Genomic DNA, 27557 nt, shown 5'->3' with positions numbered 1-27557 from the left:
TATCGAGGTTCGATTCTTGGGCCGGGCACAGATTTACCTTTTCTTCACAACTTCTTACCATCTGCAGTATGCTCTCTGTGAGGTAGGAAATTGTTTCTTAAACATGCTGTAAATGACTTTGTGGCGTAAATAACTAACTTCACGGAGCTCAGCCCCTCTTGAGAAGCCGCCAGTTGTGCAGCTACTCAAGAACTTCCCAGCATTTTATGAAAGCCGAAGGTTTAGTACTGTGCTCACAAGAGCCCTCCACTTGTCCCTATCCTGAGTCAGATGAATCCACTCCATATCCCAATTCCCTTTATCTAATAATAATAATAATAATGATAATAATAATAAAGGAAAATTGTCCCTCTACTTAGCTAATTAAGCACTACGCCTTGAAGATGTACGTATGGGACAGCGGATATGTAAATCCACGTTTTCTTGACCTCGACACAAATTGGAGGTAGGGGTGAGCTTCACGCCCTGGCCGCTTTACCCCCGAGGACGGAACTCCCCGTACTCATTAGATAGGAGGTTGGGTTGGTCTCAGAGACAGTCTGGACGACGTGGAGAAGAGAAAATTCTTCACCATACCGGGACTCGAACTGCGACCCCTCGGTCGTCCAGTCCGTAGCCAGTCGCTATACGGACTGTGCTATTCCGGCTTCTCTCCTCTTTATCTAAGATCCATTTCAATATTATTATCTCACCTATGTCTCTGTATTCCTAGTTTATGTATTTCTCTTCTCTCGTATGTGTGCTACATGCCCTGCCCATCTCATCCTTCTGGACTTGATCATTCTAATTATACTTGGAGAAGAGTACAAGTTATTAAGCTCCTCATTATGCAGTTTTCTCCAGCCTCCTGTCAGTTCGCCCCCCTTCGGTCCAAATATTCTCCTCAACACACTGTTCTCAGACACCCTCGGTCTATGTTCCTCTCTTAGTGTCAGTGACCAAGTTTCACACCCATCCAGAACCACAGGTAAAATCCATGTAAGATCCAGTAAACCCAAGTGAAACGGAGAGTTTCATGGAGGTAGGCCAAGGTTCACATGGGGGCTGGTAGCGTCAAAGGAAAAAGAAAATACCCACTTAAAGCCTGTAACCCTTTCAACATTCTGCATATACACATAAACGCGATGCAGCGCTGAAGTGCCAGATTTTACAAGATTATTAATTGAGTTATGCCGAGGAAAAAATACATCAATATTTGTTCCATTCCCCTCCGTTACAGAACTATTATTCCAATTAAGGAAATCGATGATTGGGTAAAGCAGTGGACACTCCCTTGACGAATGTTCGAGTGACATTTCTAGGGAGCTGCGTACTTGTCACTCTTGAAGTGGAATGAGGATCACGTAAGGCGCTATATTTTAATTAATTTTTGTCGAATAAATTAAAATATAGGCCTAGTTCTGAAAAAAAATGGTGGTAAGGAATCACTTTTGTAATCAGTAGATGAACTAACTCTAGTGTACACACACAAAAAATTATGTTGTAGAAGGGAAATTTGTGAAAAGGTTTCTGTGTCCCGAACACAGTCTGCACGTGATGCCTGACTGGTGATGACTTTCAGCGATTTTGAAGCGAATACATTTGGTTGCACTGACATGGGCGGTTAGTCGCTTTCTGGTCCGGAAATCAGGCTACAGCATCTTCAGTGAAGTTCCAGAATTCTGTTAAACTTCAAATGAGAATATATTTTGAAAATATTGTCACGTGTAGGGGTGACTGATAAGACGGGGTTTTAGATTGGATTATTGGATGTATTGCACATTTTATATTCACAGAGTTCGAGACTACAGACAATACAGCGCTGTCGTTATTCTACACACTTCGCAGTTTACTATTACTCACGTACTAAGGTTCTCAGTCATCACTAGCCGTATCCTGGTAACGGATTTTTCACACAGAAGTTTTATGTGTATCACGGTCACTGCAGTATACATAACACCTTCTTTTCGCAGTCTAATTCATTTTTTGCCATTGTTCTACAGCTGTTAACTCAATTAAATTCCAAGCTCAGATGCCGCAGGCTGGTGCCTCGAAACTCGACTCTTCACTCTCTGCTGCTCAATTGAATCCTTCTTTATAAACACTTTGCACGGACTCCACGGAAAACACGTTCTTCTATTGTCCCATATTGTTTTTGGCATGTATACCGCACCATTGCATAGCAACAGTCGCGGCGCGGACCACATAGAAAACAGTTTCTCTATTGTTGAGGTTTGGTTACCGCTGGCACGTGTTTACCTAGTCGTTGCTTAGCAATAGGTATTCACGCCACAGTATCAACAATGATAGTTCTATAAACGTTTTCGTGGTAGCCAGTCATATATCCATATCATCTGTTTGTGTAGGAATGTTACATTGTGTTTCAGAAGTTAAATAGATTTGAATTTCTTTCAGTTGATGCAAATATTATGATAATTCTTTTTATATTAGGATACATTAAAGCGAGTAGAAAGCACATTAAGACGTAGTTTGCTCATGAAACTACAAGGTGTGTAGTTTAAGAATTTGCTGTTTTTAGACAAAGCCTTCATATCGAGTACCTGAGGCCAGTCCATCGATTCTGATGGCTGGCTAGCTTTATGAGTTATGTCGCTGTATTCATAAGCATTACGCCAACTTAACTGCCACCTAGTGAACTTGATTTATAGCTCTTGTTGCGACACATGAACATCGCCATTCTTCTCACTCTCTCTCTCTCTCTCCCACACACGCACACACACACACACAGCTTGTTCAAAATGTCTGCAAAGGAACATGTCGCAACTAGATTCAGGCTAGAAAAGTGTCTGCCCACTGTGGATGAGTTCTTCGTTCCTATTAAGAGGTCAGAGCTAATTTCACTGATACTTGTTTAACGATGCTGGCAATAGCGCTGGCGTCACAGCAGGAGTGGCCACGCTCACCTACATCGGTCCCGTACATGATATTTTTCAGAATTCCGGTGCCACAAGCAGCCCTCGATTTGGTAATCATAATTAATTTCAAAACATTCTTCTAAAGACAAGCGGCCTCCGTAGTCTAGAGGTAACGTTTCCACCTCATGACTCGTGGTACGCGGGTTCAAACCCGGCGGAGGTCTTGGAATTTTTAAGGGCGGAAAAATTCAGGGAACAAGTCCTCCGGGAGGGACTTTAAGCCATGTGTCCCGTGTCGTAGCTTTACGGCACTTAAAAGAACCTCATATCTCCAAAGGAGGTCACTGAGCCAAATTCAAGGACGTTTCCAGCCCAATAGTAGCCTCTAATGCCTCTGATAGATGGGGGAAGTATTATAGACACCACCAAGCCAGTGGAGGCCGAACTCGCTGGCTCGGTCGGGACTGATGGTACGCACCAATATCGGTAGGGTATAGAGACTGGTAGAATATCATAGAGGGAAGCACAATGGACCAATACTGGTCTAAGTGCATGGAGAAACCCACCCTCTCCAATAACTAACTAACTAACTAACTACTTCTAAAGGCAACAACATGAAGCCATCCTTGCGTAGTATCTTTTTATTCTCTAACTTATCGGTGTTAGTCTACAGCTTCTAGAGGAAGGTGTTTTAAAGTTCTTGATATTTCGTCCAGAAAAACAGCATTTTTAAGGAAAATTGTTTTGTCGTCAGAACCAGAGTTATCCTAACATTGCAGGACATACAGTCAAGCTATCAGAACCTGTATCAATGCGTCCAGCTGGTGAGCCATCATTTTGATTTCCAAAGAGTAAATTAACGACAGACTTCAGCAAATCAACAAACATTGCTGAGATATTTTATCCTGTTGCAATAATGTAAACACTACTACATACACGCATTTATACACATGAAGTAGCAATACATTGCAGCCAACATAGAAAGAAAGAATACTTGCACATGGATATTTGGCAGGATTAGAGCAAGCAAGGCACTGTACACAGTACAAGGTTGTGGTTCTCTGAGGTCTACTGTACACAGTAGAATGGGTATGCTCTGTATGTTCTACTGTACGCAGAGCAATGGAGCGGTTCTGTAAATTCTACTGTACACAGAACAATAGACTGGTCCTGCAAAGACTACTTAAAGCACCAGAGTGGCGTAGTTCTTTGAGGTCTACTCTACGCAGAGCAATGGATTCTTTTTTCTGTAAAGACTACTGTACGGAACACAATGAAATGTTTGTTATAGGTCTTCTTAACAGAGCAGAAATGTGTTGTTCTATAAGGTAAATTTTACCCGGCACACACTTGTAGCTCTGTAAGGTCTACTGTACTGAGTATATGGTGAGGCTATATAGTATATTCTACTGTACACAGTAAAATTGTGTGGTTCTATATGCTATACTGTACACAGTACAATGGTTTGGTTCTGTAAAGTCTACTCTACATAGTACAATAGAATGTTCTATAAGGTCTACTGTACACAGCACACTGAAGTGGTTCTCTAAGGTCTTTTCTACACAGTACAATGATGCGGTTCTGTAATGTCTACTGTACACAGTACAATTGTGTGTNGTACACAGTACAATTGAATGTTTCTGTAACGTCTACTGTAGACAGAGCAATTGTATGGTTGTGTAAGCTATACTGTACACAGTACAGTTGTGTGGTTCTGTAATGTCTACTGTACACAGTAACACAGTACAATTGTGTGGTTCTATAAAGTCTACTCTAAACAGTATAATGGTGTGGTTCTGTAAGGTCTACGGTACACAGTACAATTGAATATTTCTGTAACGTCTACTGTAGACAGAGCAATTGTATGGTTGTGTAAGCTATACTGTACACAGTACAGTTGTGTGGTTCTGTAATGTCTACTGTACACAGTAACACAGTACAATTGTGTGGTTCTATAAAGTCTACTCTAAATAGTATAATGGTGTGGTTCTGTAAGGTCTACGGTACACAGTACAATTGAATGTTTCTGTAACGTCTACTGTAGACAGAGCAATTGTATGGTTGTGTAAGCTATACTGTACACAGTACAGTTGTGTGGTTCTGTAATGTCTACTGTACACAGTAACACAGTACAATTGTGTGGTTCTATAAAGTCTACTCTAAATAGTATAATGGTGTGGTTCTGTAAGGTCTACGGTACACAGTACAATTGAATGTTTCTGTAACGTCTACTGTAGACAGAGCAATTGTATGGTTGTGTAAGCTATACTGTACACAGTACAGTTGTGTGGTTCTGTAATGTCTACTGTACACAGTAACACAGTACAATTGTGTGGTTCTATAAAGTCTACTCTAAATAGTATAATGGTGTGGTTCTGTAAGGTCTACGGTACACAGTACAATTGAATGTTTCTGTAACGTCTACTGTAGACAGAGCAATTGTATGGTTGTGTAAGCTATACTGTACACAGTACAGTTGTGTGGTTCTGTAATGTCTACTGTACACAGTAACACAGTACAATTGTGTGGTTCTATAAAGTCTACTCTAAATAGTATAATGGTGTGGTTCTGTAAGGTCTACGGTACACAGTACAATTGAATGTTTCTGTAACGTCTACTGTAGACAGAGCAATTGTATGGTTGTGTAAGCTATACTGTACACAGTACAGTTGTGTGGTTCTGTAATGTCTACTGTACACAGTAACACAGTACAATTGTGTGGTTCTATAAAGTCTACTCTAAACAGTATAATGGTGTGGTTCTGTAAGGTCTACGGTACACAGTACAATTGAATATTTCTGTAACATCTACTGTAGACAGAGCAATGGCGTGGTCAGTAGTTCAGACTATATATACAATATTATTAGTCAAACAATGGCTTGCGGGCCGCATATGTGCCCTTTGAATGTAGTTGCGTCTCTTCGACAAATTTCGTACTAGTCATTCTCTTAGTTTGCAAATGGATGAAATATAAAAATGTCCGTGGAGCTCGTGCGCCTGAGCACCTCGCAGGATGCGGAAGGAAGCGGCCGGACCCTAATACGAATCCCTCTCCTGGCGTTGGCCTGAAGTGACTGAGAATGACCACGAGAATTATCATTCAAGATTGCCGGCCTGTATGCCGTGAGTGTAATGCGAGCAGCAATGCTGAGTCCGTTTTGGGAAGCTAGTAGTCGCTCATCTATTCAAGACATCCCTCTCCTTGTGTCATTAAAGTGGCCGCCATTGGTCCCTGCCCTGAACAAAATTAGTCCAGTAAATATTCTTATATTCTTTTTCTTTCAGATTCATTTTAATATTATCAGCTTTCTTTTCCAAAGTCTGTCAGGCGGTACCTTCTATTCAGTTTTGAATCCATCCAAATTTGAGTGAATGCTTTTTCATCTTTACGCAAAATAAATCCTAGAGAGAAATATTTCCGTACTAAATGTTGGGGCCCAAGGTTACCCTAAATCTGGTTCCTTATCCCATTAACTTCGCATCTTGTTCAGGGACTGGACGGCCAAGAATCAGGGTTCGAGTCCCTGCAGCGGAAAGGAATTTTTTTTCACAATAACTTTCAGACTGGAGCTGGGACCCTTCCAGCCACTTATCTAACGCATACCGTGGGCTTTTTATCCGGTTGTAAATCAGCCAGGTCGTGAACCTGATTTTTCACATTCAATCTAATGCCAAGGTTAAAGAAAAAATCTTGGAGCTATACCTCCGCTCCCACAAAACCTGAATTGTTGAGATAAAACAGAGCTTTTGCTTTTTCTGGTTACTTTTACAGACATAAAGTTCTGCTACTGTGATCCCGATGACCGCTTTGTGAACGCCATCTTATCTCTTCATGAGACGTGGGCAGTGTATCTGTCTTGTAGCATTGTCAAACAAAGTTATTGTTGCCCTTAGTCTTGTTACGGGACTCACAATCTTCACTGATATGAACTGAGTGTTCAGTGCTGCTGAATTGTATTTGTGAGGTTCCGGCTACGGATCTTGAGGGTGTAGAAGATCTTAGGAAGGGCTCTACCGTTTCACAGCAATAACTCTTACTCTCCAGACAGCGCCCTGTTATGCCTCTGTTGCTACCCGTTGTCACGGAGGCAGCCTGGGGACAACCCTCACCCTTTTCACAATGTGGACTTAGTAATCAACATCACGCTTCGGCCTTCTTTTACATCCTGGAATACGCCTACTGGATGCCTTGTTCCGTTGCCATTGTCGCAAAGATGAAGGAAGTGAATGGTTGCAAGGCTCAGCTGCTTCAAATTTTGGCTGCCGTCTATCGATGTTTAGGCATTTAAGCTAATAGCCGCCTCTTGTAACTGAGGATATTATTATGGGAAACAAAAGTTGTCAGATACCGACAGGCCTGTAGTAAAGTATCGAATGATCGCTACAGTAAGTAACAGTGCATGTCTAATTATCGATTAAAACCTGACTGCTGATTTGTTGATTACAGACAGGCGAACTAACTAATTACCGATAACTGCATTACCACGGGCAGTTTCTTCAACGTTTTCTTTATACGCAACAGTTTTTCTACCATTTGTTCTCTTCTTCTTCAGCAATCAGTGGAATTAACAGACAGTGGGTATCGAAATGTTTCAATCTCGAATCGTATCGAATGATCAGTGTAATTTGTCTGGACGGTTTCAGAGTCGAACTTATCGATTAAATCGTAATTGCAGGTTTATTGTTTACCAACAGATGGAACAACTAATTGCCAATAATTTCATTATCACGCATCGCTTCTTCATCTCTCTGCATCGCCGTAGTCTGGTCATTACACTGTCCCGGCCCACTATCTGCTACAGCATCTACGATATGTAGACAGACTCCAGTTTGTAGGATAGGTACAAGTTTCGTCCGCCTAGGTGGTGTAGCAGTCCGGCCGGGTGAAGGGAGGGGGGGAGTGTGGCTTGTAGCCAAGAGCTGTGGTGTTGAGTCTGTTTTCTGCTGTGGCGCTGAAGTGCAGTGAATGTGTTACAGTTGAAAGTAATACCAAAACGTTTTCTTGCAGTGTGGCGTGTGTTAGTAAAATGGTACCTTTCTGCTATTGTTTATTCGCATATCTGTTTTCGTAGACAGGGGGAGGATATTTGCACAGATAAATACATTTATGGAAGTGCTCTTGTATTCTGTAGGGAGACTTCGAAACACGGCAATTTCATTCTGTCACGAAGGCCCTCGTAAGACCGCCTATTACTTGATGACGTTTCATATTTAACTAAATCTGAAAGGAAACAGACGTAATTCACAAGGACGAGAAAGAGATGAAATAGATGTTTCTTTTTCGTAAAAAAAAAGCTTAATTGTGGCTATGTATGCCATTGCTTCTCGACAATAAACCATAGGGGTTATAAATATTATCGTATGGAAATGTTAAGTGTAGTTCTTAACTAAGATGAACACTAGTTCATTGTGTTTTAACACATGGGCCATTTATTTTAAAATGGTTCTGTTAATTAACACGTGTCAAGTGGAAGACGGTGCAGAACTATAAATAAACCAAATACATGGCGTGCAATATATTAATGCCGATGTACCAACGAGACTTTACGCAGTTGTGAAAAATTGATGTGACATATAGATATAAAAAGATGGAAGACGAAGTGCATTAATGATAAGAAGAAGTGGTACAGTGCCAGCCGGGAAGAGTTGGTGTCTGCGCACTGAAGTCACGTCACCCATCGCTAGATTCATCAGCTGAGCCCAGCACCGAGAACAGGCCTACTTGACAGTGAGGTGAGTACCAGGCCCGCAGTACTACGGGTTAAATCGGGCGTCGCTTTCACGCACAGCAAACATGCGAAATCAATAGGACTGATGCTGTTCGAACGTCAGGAATCTGTTTTGACTTGTCTTGTCTTGGCTTCCTTCAGTATGAGTTAAGAGATATTTTTCCAGTTGGAGATAAGTGCCAATTTTGCTGATTTTGGTAACAGCATGAAACTTTTTTTTATATACAGACGCCACTTCACCGGTGGTTTTGATAATAGTAGTAACAATCACAATAAATAACTTAGCAGTTTTGATAAATATTTCAGCTAAATTTTCAAGAAGTGTTGATAAAAGCAGGAAACTACGCGACAGACAACATGAATATGGTCAGATAGTGCAATGAAGAAGCTAACATCTGAACAGGAGAACACTAGAATGTTTCCTGTTCCATATTTCCTGTTCTTTTTGTTTCGCCTGCAACGAAATAATTTTGTCAGATTTTTGCTGAAACAGGAAAATGCTCCCATAGGAAAATGGAGTAAGTGCAAATGATAAAGAAAGGGTGGTTTCTACGTTTGGAGTTCAGCGGAAGTAAATGGGGCTATTTAAGAACCATTTCCTAATGATGAATTAAACGTGCGTTCAGAAGTCTTCAGAAATATCTGACTGCCCAACTCTCATTAGTAAAATTAATTTGTAGCCCATCAAAATTCCTACGGAAACAGAGAGTCGCTCAGATAACAAAAGAAATTAAAGCTGAAGATTCATTACCCTGACCACAAAACCTAAATTTGTTAACAATGATTTAAAATTTCCAAATCTTTCTCGCGCCTCACAGACCGCTTACCAGGTTCATGTGAGTCTGAAAATAAGAACTTGGTATCTCGTAGTGAATTGGAATATGGAATGTTTAGTGAACATGTAATTTTAAATATAAGATGTAGGCTGAGTGACTGACTGCTAAATCGTTGCAGGCCCTCGTCAGCACAGTGATTCTTGGTTCCGAGTGCCGTGGGACACATGACCATATTTTAATCTGTGATGGATTTGGGAGCCACCTGTGATCTAGATCGGTCGGTCAGTCAGTCGGTTAAATTCCTGCTGGTCCTCGCCAGCATAGTGATTCTTTTTTTTTTTTTTTGAGTCCCATCGGGAACCATGAGTATCATTTTATTTTAAATACTTTTACGTGTTTTGAAATGGGACCTCCTCTTCGACGAGAGTATGAGTCTGACTACTACTGGTCACTCCCCTCTACTAGGGGTGACTAGAGCGGGCACTCACACTCACTGACTGGTCCCCCCCCCCTCTCTCCGACTTGGGACACATCACTGTCATATAGACTTACAAAGATGTTACTTACCTGTTTCTTACCGCAGACCGAATGGAGAACATCGAAAGATACCCGTAAATAAATGTACTCTGTATTGTTGCCACTATGTAGAGTATTTGTTGGGATTCGCAACATTTCCTAATCTTCTTTCTTAAATGCAGCAGAGCCGATCACAGAGGCCGCGAGATCTAAGGCATGAAGTGATTTCGCCCACCCAAAAGCTGGGGTCGTGGGTTCGAATCCCACCCGAGTCATATACGTTTGCGTTTGTTCTGTGTTTGTGTTGCCCTGTGTAGGTAGCGGTCTCGTGGTGGGCTGATCCCCCGCCAAAGGAGTCCTACTGACTGTCTATATGATTAAGAACTTATAAAACAGAGGCCAAGGTTCATCATGGAGTGTAACGTCCACAGATTATTATAATTTCAGCAATGAACTGTGAATTCTTGATGTCGCTTAATTTCTTCTTAAGGTTTTACTTACTGCACTGTGATATGGACAAGGGAACCAACAACATGCTGACATAAGGACGGGTATTTCTACAATTATTGTGATTGTGGACAGTATCTGTCATTCTATTTTCATTTAAAACACACAACGTTTCGTAGACACAATCCGGTCTCCGAAAAGTTGTGTTTTAAATAAAAACGGGACGATGTATACTGTCCAGAATCACAGTAATTGTATTAATGAACTATCGTCACAGACCTTTAGGTCTTATTTACGGGTGTTTCTAGGCCGCACCATAACTCAAGCGGTTAGTCGCTGGATACATATTGACTGTAAACTGAGGGCTTCGTTGCAGAAGTAAAGAAATTAAAATACGTGGAAACAACATGTAAATAATTTGCAAGGTGGACTGCCAAAATTAGCATAAGTATAATTATGTACTCTCATAGGACAGTAAGACGTGTGATGAGGCAGACTTTATCGTGGTCACAGTGTCGGGCGCACTGAAACGCGTGACATTTCGTTTCGCTCTGTGTATATCTTAAATGCCTTATCATCTGCACAAGTCCCACAGCAAAACTGCCCGGTGCAGGGTAGTCGCAAAGGAAGATTTATAGAATTAATATTTAAATAGAATGTAAGCTGACAGACAGCGGAGACAGCGCGTGGTCCTGCAGCCTCTGTGCGGATTGCGAGATGAGCTCTGCTTACAGCGCCCGGTCGAAGCATTTGGAACCTGCTAATTAAAATTCTTCAGTGCTGTTGGCCTCCCAAAACGCTACAATACTTTGTCCTTAATGATCAATGACCTTAATTTTGAAGAAAAGCGGCTCTACGTTCCAGAAAGAAAGCGAATATTGTTGCTTGCCCCGCTGCGCGAAGGGTCGGGGAGGTCCGTGACCTAATGTTGACCCCCCCCCCCAACTATGTTCTGTCAGTCTCTGGATCGAATCTCTTTACCTCGGTTCCAGCTTATGGGATTTCCCGAAAAAAATCATTATGCTCGGAATTACTGGATTTTCGGACTTTTTCTATCTTCCGGTATTCTAGAAAATGGAAAAAGTCCGAAAACCCAGTAATTCTGAGTGCCATACCCCATCGTCAGAACCCTTTAGAATCTACGACGTTCATTATATATGGAAAGTATATGTTTGTATGTGTCGAAATGGTGGTGGAGGGAAGTCGTTAAGATTTACGATTACTGGACAGGGATCACCCGGCTCGCCAGATATATGTGGGTAACTTCTTGCTATCAGGAACCTGTTGAAGTTTTCTGTTATGAAAAATATACGTGTTCTTTGTTGCACAAGACCGAAAAGTACGTATGTACTTTCACGGATTTATGAAAAATCGAGCTATAACACTTTGGCCTCTGAAAGATAGCAGGGATAAACATAGAAGAGGTAGGTAAAGGTAAAGCTGTAACTGTAACAGGCCGTGGAGACCCACAGTGGTTTGAGACGTCGAGGCTCCCATTTTTTCTAGATTGTCGGTTCACAGATGGCGGTGAGGTTGCCAGCCTTACGCGCCTGCCGCCCTTGACCCCCTGGTAGATTTCTGGTACTCATTTCTGTTAGAGGCTGAGTTGACTGCAGGGCCATAGTGCGGCTGGAAGGCTTAGTTAAACTAAAATATCCAATGAACTAATCGGGAATCAAACCCGCGACCTTCCGGCTTGTAGCATAGTACTTCAACCAACTACGCTACCGCGTACCCCGTAGAAAAGTTAGGTGAAAAGAGAAAGTCGTGGAGGAGTGGTAAATATTTATTATTATTATTACTATTATTAATTCGGAGAGAAATCTCACCATTTTTCACATTAGCTTCTGTACTGCTAATTTCCATTGGGTTCTGTTGCATTCATTTCCAGTCCCTGTACGTCGAGGCCGACGCTTAACTTCATCTCCCGCGAAAAACACGCACAAATAGTCAACACTAAACTAACTCTTTAATATTGTACTACACTTCACTTATCACTCACCCGTGGAGCTGAACACTTCTTGAGAAGCTGCCAATTGTGCAGCTACTCAAGAAATTCCAAGTATTTTATGGAACCCATAGGTTTATTACCACGTTCACAAGAGCCCTCCGCTGGTCCCTATCCTGAGCTAGATCAATTAAATCCATACCGTCCCATCCCATCCCATCCCATCCTGTCTCTCTAAGATCCATTCTAATATTGTTCACCCACATACGTCTTTGTCTTCCCAGTGGTCTCTTTCCTTCTGTCTTTCCCACCAATATCCTATATGCATTCCTTGTCTCCACAATTCATGCTACTCCTTTCACTTCATCTCTCTTCGGTCCAAATATTCTCCTCAACATCCTGTTCTCAAACACCCTCAGTATGTTCCTCCCTTAATGTCTGAGACCAAGTTTCACACCCATACAGAACCACAGGCAAAATTATAGTTTTGTATATTCTGATTTTTATGTTTTTGGAGAGCAGACGAGAAGACAAAAAGGTTCTGGACTAAATGGTAGCAAGCATTAACCGAGTTTGATCTCCTCTTAATTTCCTCTTGAATGACGTTTTGATTTGTTATAGTCGTTCCCAAATATCTGGACTTCGCCAAATTTTCAAAACATCTGTTACTTATCTTTATATCATGAATTTGCCCTGTATTTTGGTGACGACACAGCAACATATACTTAGTTTTCTCTGTGTTTATTTCTAGACAAACCTCTTTACTTGCGACAGTTGAAGTTGTTGTGTTTTTCTTTATGGTATCTAATACTGTCACCAAGTAGATTCACATCATTAGCATAGACCATAAACTGACGTGTCCCATTTAATTTCAGACCCACCTGGATTCTCTGAACTTTCCTATTGTCATATCCTAAAGGAAAGTTGAAAAGCAGTGGCGTTAAAGCATCTCCTTGTTTTAGATCATTCTGGATAGGAAATTTATCAGACAAATGTTTACTTACACGGACTTTATCATACGTATCGTTTAAACATATTTTAATCAGCCTAATTGGCTTCATGGTTACCTCCAAAGTCTACCAGAATATTTTACAATACTTCCCTCCTAACTGAATCACAGGCTTTCTTGAAGTCTATGAATAGCTGATGTACTGTCTCATTGTACTCCCATTTTTTATCCAGTATCTAATGAATGCAAAAGATCTGACCAGTAGTTGATCTGTTACATCGAAACCCACACTGATGATCCCCAATAATTTCATCTATGTATGGCCTTAACCTTGAGAGAAGAATACAGGATAAATTTTCGTATGAAGTTGATAGCAGTGATATCCCCTGATAATTACTACAGTCAGTTTTATCACCCTTCTTGTGAACTGGTACAATAATATACTCCTTCCACTAATCAGGCAATATTTCCTTATGCCAAATAGAAGTAATTGCCGGTCACGGTAGCCGAGCGGTCTAAGGCATGCACTGTCTTCGCTCGCTCGGAAGCCGGGATCGTGGGTTGGAATCCCACTCAGGGCATGCATGTTTAGTTTGTGTGTGTGCGTCTGTGTTTGTGTACAGGTAGAGGCCTTGTGACGAGCTGATCACCCGCCCAAGGAGTCCTACCGAATGTGTAAGATCTAGAAAAACCGAAGTGAACGGAGAAGTTCATGGAGGTAGGCCTAGGCCCACTGGGGCTGTAGTGCCAAGGAAAAAAAAATAGAAGTGAATAGGTTGTGGTTCTTAGAACGTAATATTTCGTCTCCTGCTTGAATAAGTTTTGCCGGAATTTGATCACTACCTGGTGATTTATACCTTTTCAATTTTGCAATAGCACTTTCAATCTCAAAGGGCTAGGATCAGGTACTAACCGCTCAGCCGTATGGATTTCTGTCTGCCTAACACCACTGACCCTATGTACATTCAATAACTGAGAGAAGTAGTTCCTCCACCTATTCAAAATGTTGTGGGAATCTGCAAGCAGATCACCGTTCTCATCCTTCACTTAGTTACTTATATGTTGGGATCCCCTAGTAAAGTCATTTATTCCTCTATACAGTCTTGTTCTTGTTCTTACTGCTCATTGAAAGCTCATCAATTTTGTCTTTCAGATATCTCCTCTTTTTATTCCTGAAATGCCTGCTGGTTTCACGTCTTATATTGTTGAGATTATCCCTATGTATTTCGCTTGAATCCTGTAACCACTGCAGTTTGGCTTGCGTTCTTTGGTCTAATAATTTTGACCATCCTTCATCGAGCCATGGCTTATGCTTCTTCAGTTCATAATAACCTAGACTCTCCTTGGCAGAAATGTTTATATTCTCTCTAATAGTTTCCCAAGCTACATCAACATCCACCTCAGTGTCCAAATTTCCCAAAGCCGCAAACCTATTTGAGATTTCAATATAATATTGCTCTTTACCCTCTAACTCATTTAATTTCTTGAGATTGAATCTCTCCATATGAACTCTGTGCGTTGTTTGTTTGCTCACTGACTGTTTTCCCTAACCTTTGCCAGCACCAGGTAGTGGTCAGTATCACAATCTGCTGTCCTGAATGATCAGACATCAAGTATACCTGAGTGCCGTCTCCTAGCTATCAAAATATGGTTGATTTGATTGTGTATCTTCCCATCTGGGGATGTTCAAGTAAATTTATGGATATTACGATGCGGGGACAGTGTACTTTTGATAGTAAGATTTTCTGATATGGCAAAGTTTACTACTCTAACTCCATTATCATTTCTAATTTCATGGAAACTCTCATTCCCAATTGTTGGTTTGAAAATATCTTCCCTCCCTACTCTGGCATTGAAATCTCCTAACAAAATTTTCATATGGTACCTTGGAAATTTGTCAAATACATGTTCCAGTTCTTCATAGAACCTGTCCTTTATATCATCAGTTTTATCTTCTGTTGGGGTATGGATATTCCGAACGTGATATTACACCAGCGACCTCTTAGTATTACGTATGACATCCTGTCACTAATGAACTCTGTCCTCTTAACTGCTGGTATGATTCTCTTATATACGGAAAACCTGTACAGTAACCGTTCATCATAATTTGGTGGACTCTTTTGTGTTAATTAAATTTATATTAAGTTAATATCACATAAATAAACAGAGATCCGGCAGATAGCCAACTTTTACACTCAGAATTGATATAGTTCTAAGTTTTCTATGTGGACAGGAAGTAACATCTGGTACATTTCCTGGAATTCTGGCAGTTTCAGCAGAGTTAGAAAGTCTTTGTGAATTTGAGAGCTGACAGCTTGGAACAGCTATAACTTAGAAATGGCAGGGCCGTAGCCTCATCCCCTGATCGTAATGCATCAAGTCGCTCTCAACCTTAGCGTCAGGTCAGCAACTGCCAGAATCACATAGCAAAGCAACATGATTGGAAATTCACAAATTTAGGGGACCTCATAGTTTTCAAACTAAACCAATGGCACATGTTGGAGGAGTGGATTTCTCTTGGAGTCTGTTGTTCGAGGACCTCAGGGTTCGGAGAGAGATTATTCCAAATCAGGGAGTCTTCATTCAACTTTCGGCCAAGTCAGACACAAGAACTTTTACACTTGACTTTTACGTCACTTCGCTAAAAGTATTACAAGTTAAAATTCCAAATAAGTGTAACTATTAGAGTTTCCGTTATGTTCAGTGAGCTGAAGCTACTTAAATAATTACTAAGTGCAAAGGTCTGAAGTTGTGTATGTGATTGTAGCGTAAGGTTCTTCCTGCCCTGCCTGAGACAGGCCCGTATAAGACCCCGGGATAAGAACTCATCTCTACACATTACAGAGCAGAACCCAGCTACTCCAGTCTTTCCCTACTTGCGAGACACCTAATGGTAGTACAGGAACCGAACTCCCGCCTACCAGCACCAACAATCACAATTCTCCTCCCTGCCGACCTAACTTCTCGCCATCCACGAGACAGGGAAGGAGGGCAGTAACTCCAAGGGAGGTGTCCAGACACGAGGTGCGGGTGAGCCGCAGCACCGGAAAGGAAGGGATACAGATAAAAGAAATAATAAGTGACGTAAAGTCGGGCAAAGGGCAGTCACAAGTGGTGCCGAACGTAGGGGCAACACAGAACAGCAAAGTGAGCGGTTACAGTACCTAATTCATGATTTTCATTCCCCTTTCCATAGAAAAATGTATTTTCATCTGCTGGTTTGTTGCCACCTCCATCCTAGCTGACCTCCTATACTCCCGCTAAATCTAACTAATATTTTGAGATTTCTTCCGCGACTGCCCTGAGCGAACCTGCCCTATACATACTTCGGACGTTCCAGGTACCGAATCTCACATCCGTTTTCTTTCGCTTAGCTCGTTTATGCACAGAATCCGTCCAGGTCCGAGGCTTCTTGGACATTTTCGTAAAAATCCTTTTTACGGTAAGAATTCGTTAGGCCCGCGTCGAACTCCTAAGTTGGAGGACCACCTATTGTCGGCTGTTAGCGTCTATTTATTCAATATATTCGCAGCTTTCCTCCTTAACTGGGTGGTGTCTCCTCCATCCGCAACCTGAGGACGCGCCATGCCGTTGTGACAAGGGACCCGCCTAACACGTATCCACATAAAGATGTTATTAGTTACTCGAAGAATAGACACAGTACACGGAATCAAAAGACTGCTCGCTCTTTCATGAGCTACTATGTAACTCACGCTCTACTTTCCGTCGCCGTTCTAAATTTTTGGGTTCACACAGTGAGCCGTGCTGAAGGTCAGCTTGCTCTTGTGCGTGACGTCATGGCGGCTGCCATTCCCAGATTCCATCTTCACCCCCATATATTGACGTATTACCCTCGTCATGTCTGTGTATCACGTGACCTTCTATCCCTTTCCCTTGTCTCGGAACGAGAAAAGACCTGCTGCGCAGTCTGTCAAACGACGCATTACTGTTGGGAATTCTGTTTCGGCTGGGGTGCTTCTAAATTCTGTTCTGAATACCTGGCTGGCTGGTAAGGTAAGGCTGTCCGCGATCGCAAGCCGTTGGCTTAGAACGGTTGCGATGCGTGTCTTTATTTTCTTATTTATTTCCAGTATCATTTGTGTTTGTCAGGGGTAACCCGTTTAACGCCCAAAGGAAGTTTGACACTGGGGCGAGTCAGTTTATTCTTGGTCGCGACTGTGGCGACGAGTGATTGCTCCGCAATCATGGATTGGGTTGTTGTACCCCGTTCTGCCTTACTTAGTTAGTTGTTGGAGAGGGTGGGTTTCCCCATGCACTTAGACCAGTATTGGTCCATTGTGCTTCCCTCTATGATATTCTACCAGTTTCTATACCCTACCGATATTGGTGCATACCATCAGTCCCGACCGAGCTAGCGAGTTCGGCCTCTACTGGCTTGGCAGTATCTATAATGCTTCCCCCCTCTATCAGAGGCGTTAGAGACTACTGTTGCGCGGGAAATGTTCTTGAATTTGGCTCAGTGACCTCCTTTGGAGATATGAGGTTCTTTTACGTGCCGTAAAGCTATGACACGGGACCCACGGCTTAAAGTCCCTCCCGGAGGACTTGTTCCCTGAATTTTTCCGCCCTTAAAAATTCCAAGACCTCCGCCGGGTTTGAACCCGCGTACCACGAGTCATGAGGTGGGAACGTTACCTCTAGACTACGGAGGCCGCTCCGTTCTGCCTTGGTTATGTATTCTTTGTAATTTTGTGTAACTTTGTTATTGTTATCTGAAAGGCCAACGTATCACTGTAGCTTCTCCATATAGCTTGGATACCCCACATATATCTTGGGGAGCTTGCGAACACAGCAATAGAACCACCGACGATGGGCTGCTTCTTCCTACTTTACGGCTCTGGTAATGAGTAATTTGGGAGGAGAAGAAGAGGAAGGGGCGGTTCAACAGAAAGCCGTCTCCCCTCAGCCCCATAACCTTCATCACGTGTTCACGAAGCCGGGATGGAACCGGTTGGAGTTCACTCGAGAGATGCTTGGTTCGAATCTCGGCCAGGACACAGGCTAACTTCCCTGAGGTTCTTAATGATTTTCGTCAGTCCCTACATACAATTCTCGGAATACTAGATCAATTAAGCCTTTCGAATTCGTCCCTTGCTTATAACATCTCGGCACGGACCAAGCAGAGAACACAACTTTACCGTTGTTGTAGTCCAATTGTTGCATTATTAAGGATCTGCTGCTTAGCAACGGGAGCGTGTCTGCCGAAGCGTTGCCCAGAAAAGGCCCAGGTATATCCGGTCATCTCGCTGTCGTTGCATAGGAACGGCCCTACACGTCACAGTGTTTTAACTAATGAAGAAATGTACAGGCTGAGCCTCAGCCGTTGCAAGCTTCTTTTGGGGACAGACCGTAGACATCTGAAATGCGTGTAAATACAAGTAACTGAAGGGCTAGAACCTTTTGAGATTGATACCCAAAAATGTTAACGTAGGTAAAATTAACAATGTATTATTTCCAGCATGGAATTTTCTTCATGAGGCAATCTGACGGAAAATAAGGAATGAACTGTTAGACACAAGTAATTGAGGCTGATGTACGCGACATCTGTGATCATGTAGTAAGAGGCGCGCGGTGTGCAATGACACAGAATGCCTGCGAGAGCTGCACTTAGGCTGTTTGTGATTTCATAACACGAAAACACTTTCTTCCAGATATTTTGAATGACGCTATCACCACGTGACTTTCGAGAAGTTCTGGAACTGAGTCTTATCCTTCGCCTTTCCGCCATATTCCTCAGGAACCAGCGACTGTTGTGCTGGGCATAGAGATGAATGGACAAACAAGAAATGCAACACGATCACGTGGAAGATACTGAAGGGAATTAAGTAATAACAGTGAAACGAAACACAGAAACATGTGACATGTAGACCCACTGCCAAATAAGAGCTGTATAAACAGGCGACAGTACAACAGCAGTTGCTAGGTAACAGCTCTGTGGGCATGCTGTTTCCCCGACAAAAGAGAGAACACGCAATAATGGAAGATACATTTTCTGTGCGATCCGTGCCGGAGCTATATAACGAGGACTAGCAGTTCGTTTGAGTCATTTGAGAGTTGCAATTGTGAAAAATGAGAAGCTGGTAACCGAGGCCGGGGAGAGTTCGGGAACAGAGAGGAAGAGGAACGTCCGTCGTTGAAGCCGCTACCAAACAACGGCTAGTGAAGACTGAGAAGACTTTCTGAGTGCTGTAGTTGTAGTGTATAGTGGAATGTGTAACTCAGTGAGACTGTCGTACTTGTTTGTAGTTACGGGTGTTAAGTGTCCAGTAAATCCAGTCACCATCCACACCCCGTCTACATTCACTCAAACGCGTGACGGTATTTTAGACATAGGGTCGATTTTGAGATTATAATTTGTTGGTTCGTGACAGCGTGAAGTCTCCTAGTTTATTACCAGCATTTCGGTTCTACCTGCTGCCTCCATCTTCAGTGTAGAATCGATAACCATCTACAAGATTGCAACGTGACTTATCACGTCAGTGAAGACCTACCAGAATATACGATATCAACCCAGAAGACGATAGTTTGAATGTTTGCCTCAGTTCTTGTATGGATCCCAATTTTTACGATAATAAGGTCCACGCTCAATATAAGATAAATGAAAGAAGACGTTAATAAGGAATGTAAGGTCAGGTTAAATTCTGGGAACGCTTCTTACCGTTGAATTGAGGCTATTCTTATTCTAGTCTGCTTGCTGTATACAAATGTAAAGATTAAAATATACACAAATATACATAATTTTACTCTTCGTTTTGTATGGGCTCCTGTCTAGAAAATCGAGCTTAAGTGCCTTGGAGATCCGTGACACCCTCTATCCGCAAAAGTTGTCACTAACTTCGGCGATAAGCGGCGGTCGCACGGTCGATATAATTCGCTTGCGGACTTCTGGTGCCGCCGTGTTAACAGTTGCACGGAGCGATACTTGTCCGCTTGCCAACGCCTCTTCTCGGAACTAAACGCTTCTCGCAACACACAGCCCCTGGGTACATCATCCTGTGGAATCTAGACCTGGTGTCATCCGTATTGTCTGACTCGTCTTATTTACATATTTCTCCCCGACGTTTGTAAAGAACTTATGTTTGACAAAACGGTCTCATCCAACATATAGAAGTTGCAAGTCACACTCTACATTTAGGAGCGTTCGTGAACAACAGTAGCCTGTTCTGTCACCGGCTGAGGGGCAGGAGGTTGTGAAAGTTGCATAACGCATTCACAAACCAACCGCTCACTTCATGTAAACGCCGGTTCCTGCATGAAAAGGCAAGAATTAATCGTCAAAGAACATTTTGACAGAAAGAGGATCTGTCGATGAAGAGTACTTCTGCATTAAGGTTGTTACCATAAGATTATGTTTAACTGACCCATACTTTAAAGGAGGCGCAGAAAGTGTCCGCTTCGAAACGCGCCTGGGCTCGCCTTATGTAGTACTGCGTATTGCACTCCGAATTTCATTCTGGGACCTCAGAGAACGCGGACTGTTCTGCACAACTTTTGCGCGGACACAAATCTGGCGAACGAGGCTGCAATATACCCCGGCTAATTTTCGTTCCACCAAAATTATGAGGGTGGCCCGCCACGGAATGCTGTGATATGTGGGCTGATGCGTTATTCTGGTGCATAACTTTACTGATAATTTGAAATGTTTCGAAAATATTCTTCGTGTAACGCTTTCAGATGTCGTTAAAAATATAGGCCACTAACTGCGCACCATACAGACGGGTTTAGGTTACGGAGTGAAATTGATGTATTGCGTGGGGATTTTCAGTGTCCCAGTGACGCATTTTCTGGCTTCGTCGCTCATGAAAAGAGGCGTCGGTTCAACAATTCCGTCGTAGACGGTCTGTAACATCCAACGGCAAAAGTTAATGCCCGCAACTCGATATGCAGGAATCAACATCTGGAGCACTGGCACTTTGTAACATCCATATATGTAAGAGGTGTGAGACTTCCTAAAACGGAACTTTGTATTCCACGTTCTTGTCCCGGCCGACGTGACGATTTTCGTGCGCTCCTTCCCAGTCTCACTTGAATGTCATCAAATTTCTCTTCTGTGTGAATATGCTTTGAGCATTATTTATTTTTTTTATCAAGAACCGAACTTGTTTCTCGCTCTTTGTTTAACAATTTCAGAACACGGATTTTCTTACGTCGCATATCGTCTGGATAAAACCGGCGAGACTTACGTGCACGCTTGTTGGAAGAAATGTCTCGGCAAGAAATGAGCGTTGTTCAGTGTGTGCCTAAACATCCTTAAATCACGCGCATTCACTGTGAGAAAGAAAGTTTCTGTCGGCAGATCGACAAGTTCCAGTCGCTGTTACGAGTTATGACAAAGTCGTAACGTTTCCTGCGCCTGCGCCCGCGCCCGAAGCCCCGTACAACGCTTCCTCGCTAATGCGTCGGTTCTGGCCGGGAAATGCCACTCTTCAAGTCCGGTTAAAGCGCGGGTCACTTAGGTTTGGACCTCGCTGTATTTTAAAATACACTATGATTATAAAATTCATTGTGTTTATTTCCTTGCCCCCACAGAGATCGTGACACTCATGATAATCTAAAAATAAAGCACTACATAATGTGGCTGCTATTCTCCGTTTCTCTTCTCCTGTAAAGGCAATACTTTTATCATGAAGAAGAGTGACACGGGATGGAACAGCAATGACGAGCCTTCCGGATCAAATGGATAAGAAAAGAATGCGAGATGAAAGAATGATAAGATAATACAAGATAACAGCTTTCGTGGAATTTGGGGCAGGAATTGCACTAATTATTAGCATTATATTCAACTCGGTGGACAATGGGACATGCACGGGCTGCTACTACAGAAAGCCACATCCCATCCACTGCTGATGCTTTTCCAGTTTCATGGTGTGACTACAGAAATAGTTTACGTCTCTGTGTGAATATGTCCATAGGCATTCAGCCTTTGTAACAATGTATTCAAGTTGGCATCAGACAGCAGAATCACACGCTGATTTCATGAAGAGTACTTAGATTAAAATGTAGATTGTGCGCTGATGCTACGGGCACGCGCACGCGCACGCGCACGGAAATATCGAATGCTTGGATCTGATCCTCCCTCTGTTTCCTCGAAGGTGTGCGCTCTATGTTGGGCAAGATTCTTTTTAAACTATAAAAGGCGATGCGTTTGGCCATTCTGGCGTGTGTCGCGAATTCTGGCAAAGGAAACTTTGAGAGGCATTGCGGCCCTGAACAGGTGTGGTATGCAGCAGCTATGCGGAGGCGCTGTGACATCAGCAAATCGGTCGAATAAAGGTTACAGGATGGACAGTATTTTATCCGTTGGACATATTCCGTGACGCGTATGTAAAAGAAAGAAGTCTCTATTTCAATCATACTGAAGGAAAATTCTCCCCACAATCACAAAATGAAATTAATAATTAAATAACGAATTTCGTTCGTAGTAAACGAAACATTCCTAAAAATAAAACAAAATCGAAATCTTCCACTTGCATTAAAGAAAAACGCTGCAATTATACAATCGAAATATTCTTTCATATAAAGGAGGAACTGTCCTCGAAAGAAAGAAAGAAAAAAATTACTTGAAATAGTCCACACATGTTAAAGAATAACTCTACCAAAATTGTATGTACGCGAAGCATTCTGCTCATGTCGAAGTAGAAATCCCGCCAAAATTTATAAAATCTAAGTATACTTTTTTTTTTATTTGTTTCATTCTGGTCCGTCACACTAACAATTACAAATATAAATCACTCCGTCCAATGTGACCTGTAAGGGTGTTAAGTTTTCATGTAGTAAAAGACTTACAGGTCACACTGGACGGAGTGATTTATATTTGTCTAAGTATACTATTGACACCAAACATGAAATCCAAAAAGAATTAGGGAAATCAAAATATTCCATTCGTACTGTTACATATATTGTTTGTAGCAGTTGTCTCACCGTTTGACCACTTAACAATGTGGGTGTCAGTTCTCAGACCATCGTAAAGTCGCTGCACTGTCCACTTCTTGAATCTTCTCTACGCCAGCCCTGAACTAAACTAACGACGGCCAGCACCACCTGCTTCATGCTTAAACACATGCACCCACTACAGCACTTCTCAACACGGACCCTCTTGTCAAGCACTTCGCGACTGCTTTGAATAGGTAACTTTCCCATAGGTTCTCGGGCCATTTCATTGGCATAGCTGGGAAGCCCCCAGCTCCTGAAATGGGAAAGAATGGGATGGCGCATTAGAGGCGCGCACTGGTCATGTCAACCCACCCCCTTTGCCGCTCTTCCTTCAGCTCCCGACCCTTCGGTCGAAGCAAAACAAAAGCCAGTTTACTCTCTTTACTGTTGATATTTTGTATCGTGTACGTCTCATGACTAAGTGCCAAATATTTCTTACGGACGGACGGAGACGGAGGATCGCTGCAGTTAACAGCTCTCGCAGAGGTCATGTTGGCGGTAAGACACTGCTATCCTGCGCGGTCTGCATCTGTCTGCCTCTGTCTTGCAATGGGGCGATCCAGAAATCTTGCAGAGCGGGATGGTTCAGACACCGTATGACAGATTCTGGAAGAAGAATATACTCATTTGCTGGTTTTCTGTCATGTGGCGACGGTTTCAGTAGCGTCTGATTTTACGATAATTAGCGAACAATATTGAGGCCGTTAGGGCCAGTTGCGAGTCTCACCGCATTTCAGCTCTCCCAGGGTCTGTATGGTTTTGCTCTCCCGAGCAATTCATTGTATCGCCTATCTTTATTTGGTTCAAGTTCTTAATCCTAAAACAGTCGGTAGACACCTTGGACGGGGGATCAGCCCGTCGCAAGACTGCTACCTACACAGGACAACACAAACACAAAATAAATTAAGACAGACATCCATGCCTTGAGTGGGATTCAAACCCACAATATCAGTGTTATAGAGAGCTAAGAGGGTTCATGCCTTAGACCGAGCTATTAGGCTTGTATAGTTAAAATAATTTATTTTCATTCACACTGTGACCTTACAGTTTATTTTCATTTTCAAGTTTTTTTATTAGCCACTTATACCTATTTTTCACCCAATTCCGCCTTTGTATTTATATCCCTCGTGCTCTTTTGTATGGTGCATGGATTGCACATTTTGCTAGGTTCGGCTCTAGATGTATCTCGGGGATCAACCCTCCATATGCACATGACCATGAAGACGATTTTTTTTCCTTTGGCGCTACAGCCCTCATTTTGGGCCTAGGCCTCCCTCCATGAAACCCTCCGTTTCACTTCGGTTTACTAGATCTTACACATATGGTAGGACTCCTTGGGCGAGTGATCAGCTCGTCGCAAGGCCTCTACCTGCAGACAAACACAGAAAAACGCACACGAACATCCATGCCCTGAGTGGGATTCGAACCCACGATCTCGGCTTCCCAGCGAGCGAAGACAGTGCATGCCTTAGACCGCTCGGCTACCATGACCGGCTGAAGACGAATTAATTAGCGGCATTTCCTCTCCCACAAGCACGAGGGTCAATATTCCACAAAATGCAGCTTAATCACTGACGACATAACGAACTGTTGGGCTGTGCCCCTCCCCAACGTGGACTTGGCTGACGCGTGGATTGATGGCAGCCGACTGCAAGGAGCTGAGTGCCGTCCTGCCTCAATTTGTATCTCTCATTTGTGAATCCTGCGCGGACTTACGTTTACGTTACGCCTTCACGGCATAGAACTCAGTGTACCTTCCTAAATGTTCCTGGCGCTGCAGAAGACACGAGTGGATAAGATGAGTCGACTTAACATTCACATAGAATATTTATATTGCAGTTCCGTCAAAAATGCAACCACATTATTCCTTAAAATTTTCGCTTTTTACTATAACATGTTTCGGCCCCAACCGGCCATCATCAGGTACTTTAATTCGCCAAAACTGTTACCTGCATTGAACATCGGTCATACTTTTCACGTGTAACTGCACTGTTCCAAATTATGTTGTGCGTTCAAGTTCTAAGGTCTCCGATCTTTTCTCACACAATAATCATACAAAAAATTTGAAACTTCTGTCACTTTTCAACGTAATCTCCCTGCAGCCGTACACATTTTTCACAACGTCGACGCCATGATTCCATGGCCGCTGCGAACGCTTCTGTAGGAGTCTGTTTTGACCACTGGAAAATTGCTGATGCAATAGCGGATTGAAAAACGGCATCCATGTCTCATCCATTGTCACAGTTGATGAAAAGAAAGTCCCATTCATGCCTTCATCATTGCCATGCGTGCAGCCTTGTGGTCATCCGCCAAAATTCGTGGAACCCACCTGGAGGACACTTTCCGCATTCGCAGGTCTTCATGCAGGATTTTGTGCACAGATCCCATGGAAATGCCAACTTTGGGGGCGATGTTTTCCACACTCAATCGGCGATCCTCCAAAACAACTTTCTCAACTCGCTCGACCATGTCAGACCGGCTGGTGCGAGACCGAGATTGTTTGGTTCGTTGTCACACGACGTTTGGCCTTCTTTGAACTGTCGCGCCCACGAACGCACATTTTTCACATTCATGACACCATCACCACATGTCTCACTCAACTGGCGATGAATTTCAATGGGTGTCGCACCACACAAGTGGAGAAAACGAATGATTACTCGCTGTTCTTGTAACGAAAACGTCGCCATTTTAAGTATCAAAAACACTCCTCACACTCGCCGCTACCACTAGAGTTCTGTGTGCCGTAGAGTGCTGCCATCTCTGTCACGCATTCACAAAGAGTGCACACGTATTTTAAACAAAACCGCATGTGTCTATCTGCTCCCAGTCCTGAGAAAAAAATCGGAGACCTTAGAACTTGAACGCCCCTCGTAATGTTGCGGTTACGAGCCAGTCAATTCAATTTAAATTGAATTTTAAAAAATGTAATGAAATTTTAGTTAATTGCAATAGAAAGTAAATCACATTGTGTGGTGAACTGACTAATGTTAGCTGCCTCGTAACCGCAACATTAACATAGAACACTGCAGTTACACGTGAAAAGTATGACCGATGTTCAATGTAAGAAACAGTTTGATGAATTGAGCGAATACCTGATGAAGGACGGTTGGGGCCGAAATATGTGAAAATTCTAAGGAATAAAGTGGTTTCATTGTTGACGGAATTGTAACATAAATATTCTATGTGAATGTAATAGAAATGCAACAGGATGCTTAAATACAATATTGATGTGTCCACTTAATTTTGTTTATCGTCGCTTATATGACATTGTCACACAAAGAACCTTTGTCACATATACACCGTATATAAAAGGGGGTTTACGTACAAAATTAGTGTATCGATTTATACACGTGTTTCCTAAACTCATATCTCTATTGGCACAGAGCCTTGTACTTAAACTGTGGACACATCGGGGGCCTATGAGGAGAAGGGGGAGGACATACTTCCTATATCGCACGATTTTGCCACGATTGAGAACTTAGTCCATAATGCGACTAGCAAAATGTATAGGCTTATAGGTACTTTAGAACGTCCACGATTTAATATAAAATAATATGTGCATATACATACATGTAAAGAAAACCGCGCAACAAACTTCCGGAAACACTGCTCTGAATCCGTTGATTCACGTTTTGTGTGCGCTACAGTTCAGTTCTCATTCAAATGCTTAGAGTTTTTAGAAAGCCATTTGTATTTTTACTGTAGTCTGTTGGGTGTATCAGCTGCTGGGGACTGTCCGGTTGCTGCTAAATGATTCCATCTAAAAATTAGACTCACGTTTGTGTTTATACGTTTCTGTGCCCCTCGTTATGTTAGTATCCGAAATCTTTGCCACATTTTCTTTGTTATGAACAAGAAGTTCAAGGGAAAGACCGCCTCTGTGGTCTAGTGGTCAGAGTTCCTAGTTACAGATCCAGAGGTCCCAAGTTCTCTTCCCGGCGCTACCAGATATTATGAGAAGTACTGGATCTTGAAAGGGATCCACTCAGCCTCGTGAGGATAATTGAGGAGCTCTTGCAAGCAAATAGCGGCTCCGGTGTAGAAAACCGAGATTAACGGCCTTGGAGAACCGTTGCGCTGACCACGCTACACCCCCTATCCGCAGAAGTTGGCACTAACTTCGCCGACAAGCGGCGGTCGCTCGGTCGGTATAGTGTGCTAGCGGACTACAGGCCACGGAGTTCAAGGCAAAGCTAATCGCTTACTTTCTTTTATACGACACGAACCGCATAGAAAAGGAAGAAAATTATGGCGGACACACCGACATAAAGAGAGTAAGGTGATATCATATGCCCCCTAACAAAAATGGAAAGAGGTACACAAGCAGATGGAGAGACACAGGCGGACATACAGCAAAATTATCTTCTGCCTTTGTTTTTTTCA

General features: G+C 42.7%; 1 protein-coding gene across 2 annotated transcripts in view; it reads left to right on the top strand.

The window, feature by feature from the left end:
- Positions 1 to 7783: 7783 nt before the first annotated feature.
- LOC111870172 (extracellular serine/threonine protein kinase four-jointed) overlaps positions 7784 to 27557 on the top strand; it is a 176202-nt gene continuing 156428 nt past the window's right edge. Inside the window, exon 1 of one of the 2 annotated variants that reach the window (XM_023862239.2) lies at positions 7784 to 8588. The gene's annotated coding sequence lies outside the window, so the exon portion shown is untranslated. Of the gene's footprint in view, positions 8589 to 17011; positions 17235 to 27557 lie in introns of those variants that run through there. The other variant, XM_023862240.2, reaches the window with a different exon arrangement.

The sequence above is a fragment of the Cryptotermes secundus genome, unplaced genomic scaffold, assembly GCF_002891405.2.
Source record: "Cryptotermes secundus unplaced genomic scaffold, Csec_1.0 scaffold734, whole genome shotgun sequence".
Lineage (NCBI taxonomy): Eukaryota > Metazoa > Arthropoda > Insecta > Blattodea > Kalotermitidae > Cryptotermes > Cryptotermes secundus.
Note: the sequence above shows the minus strand (reverse complement) of the source record. Positions and strands in the feature narration are given on the sequence as shown.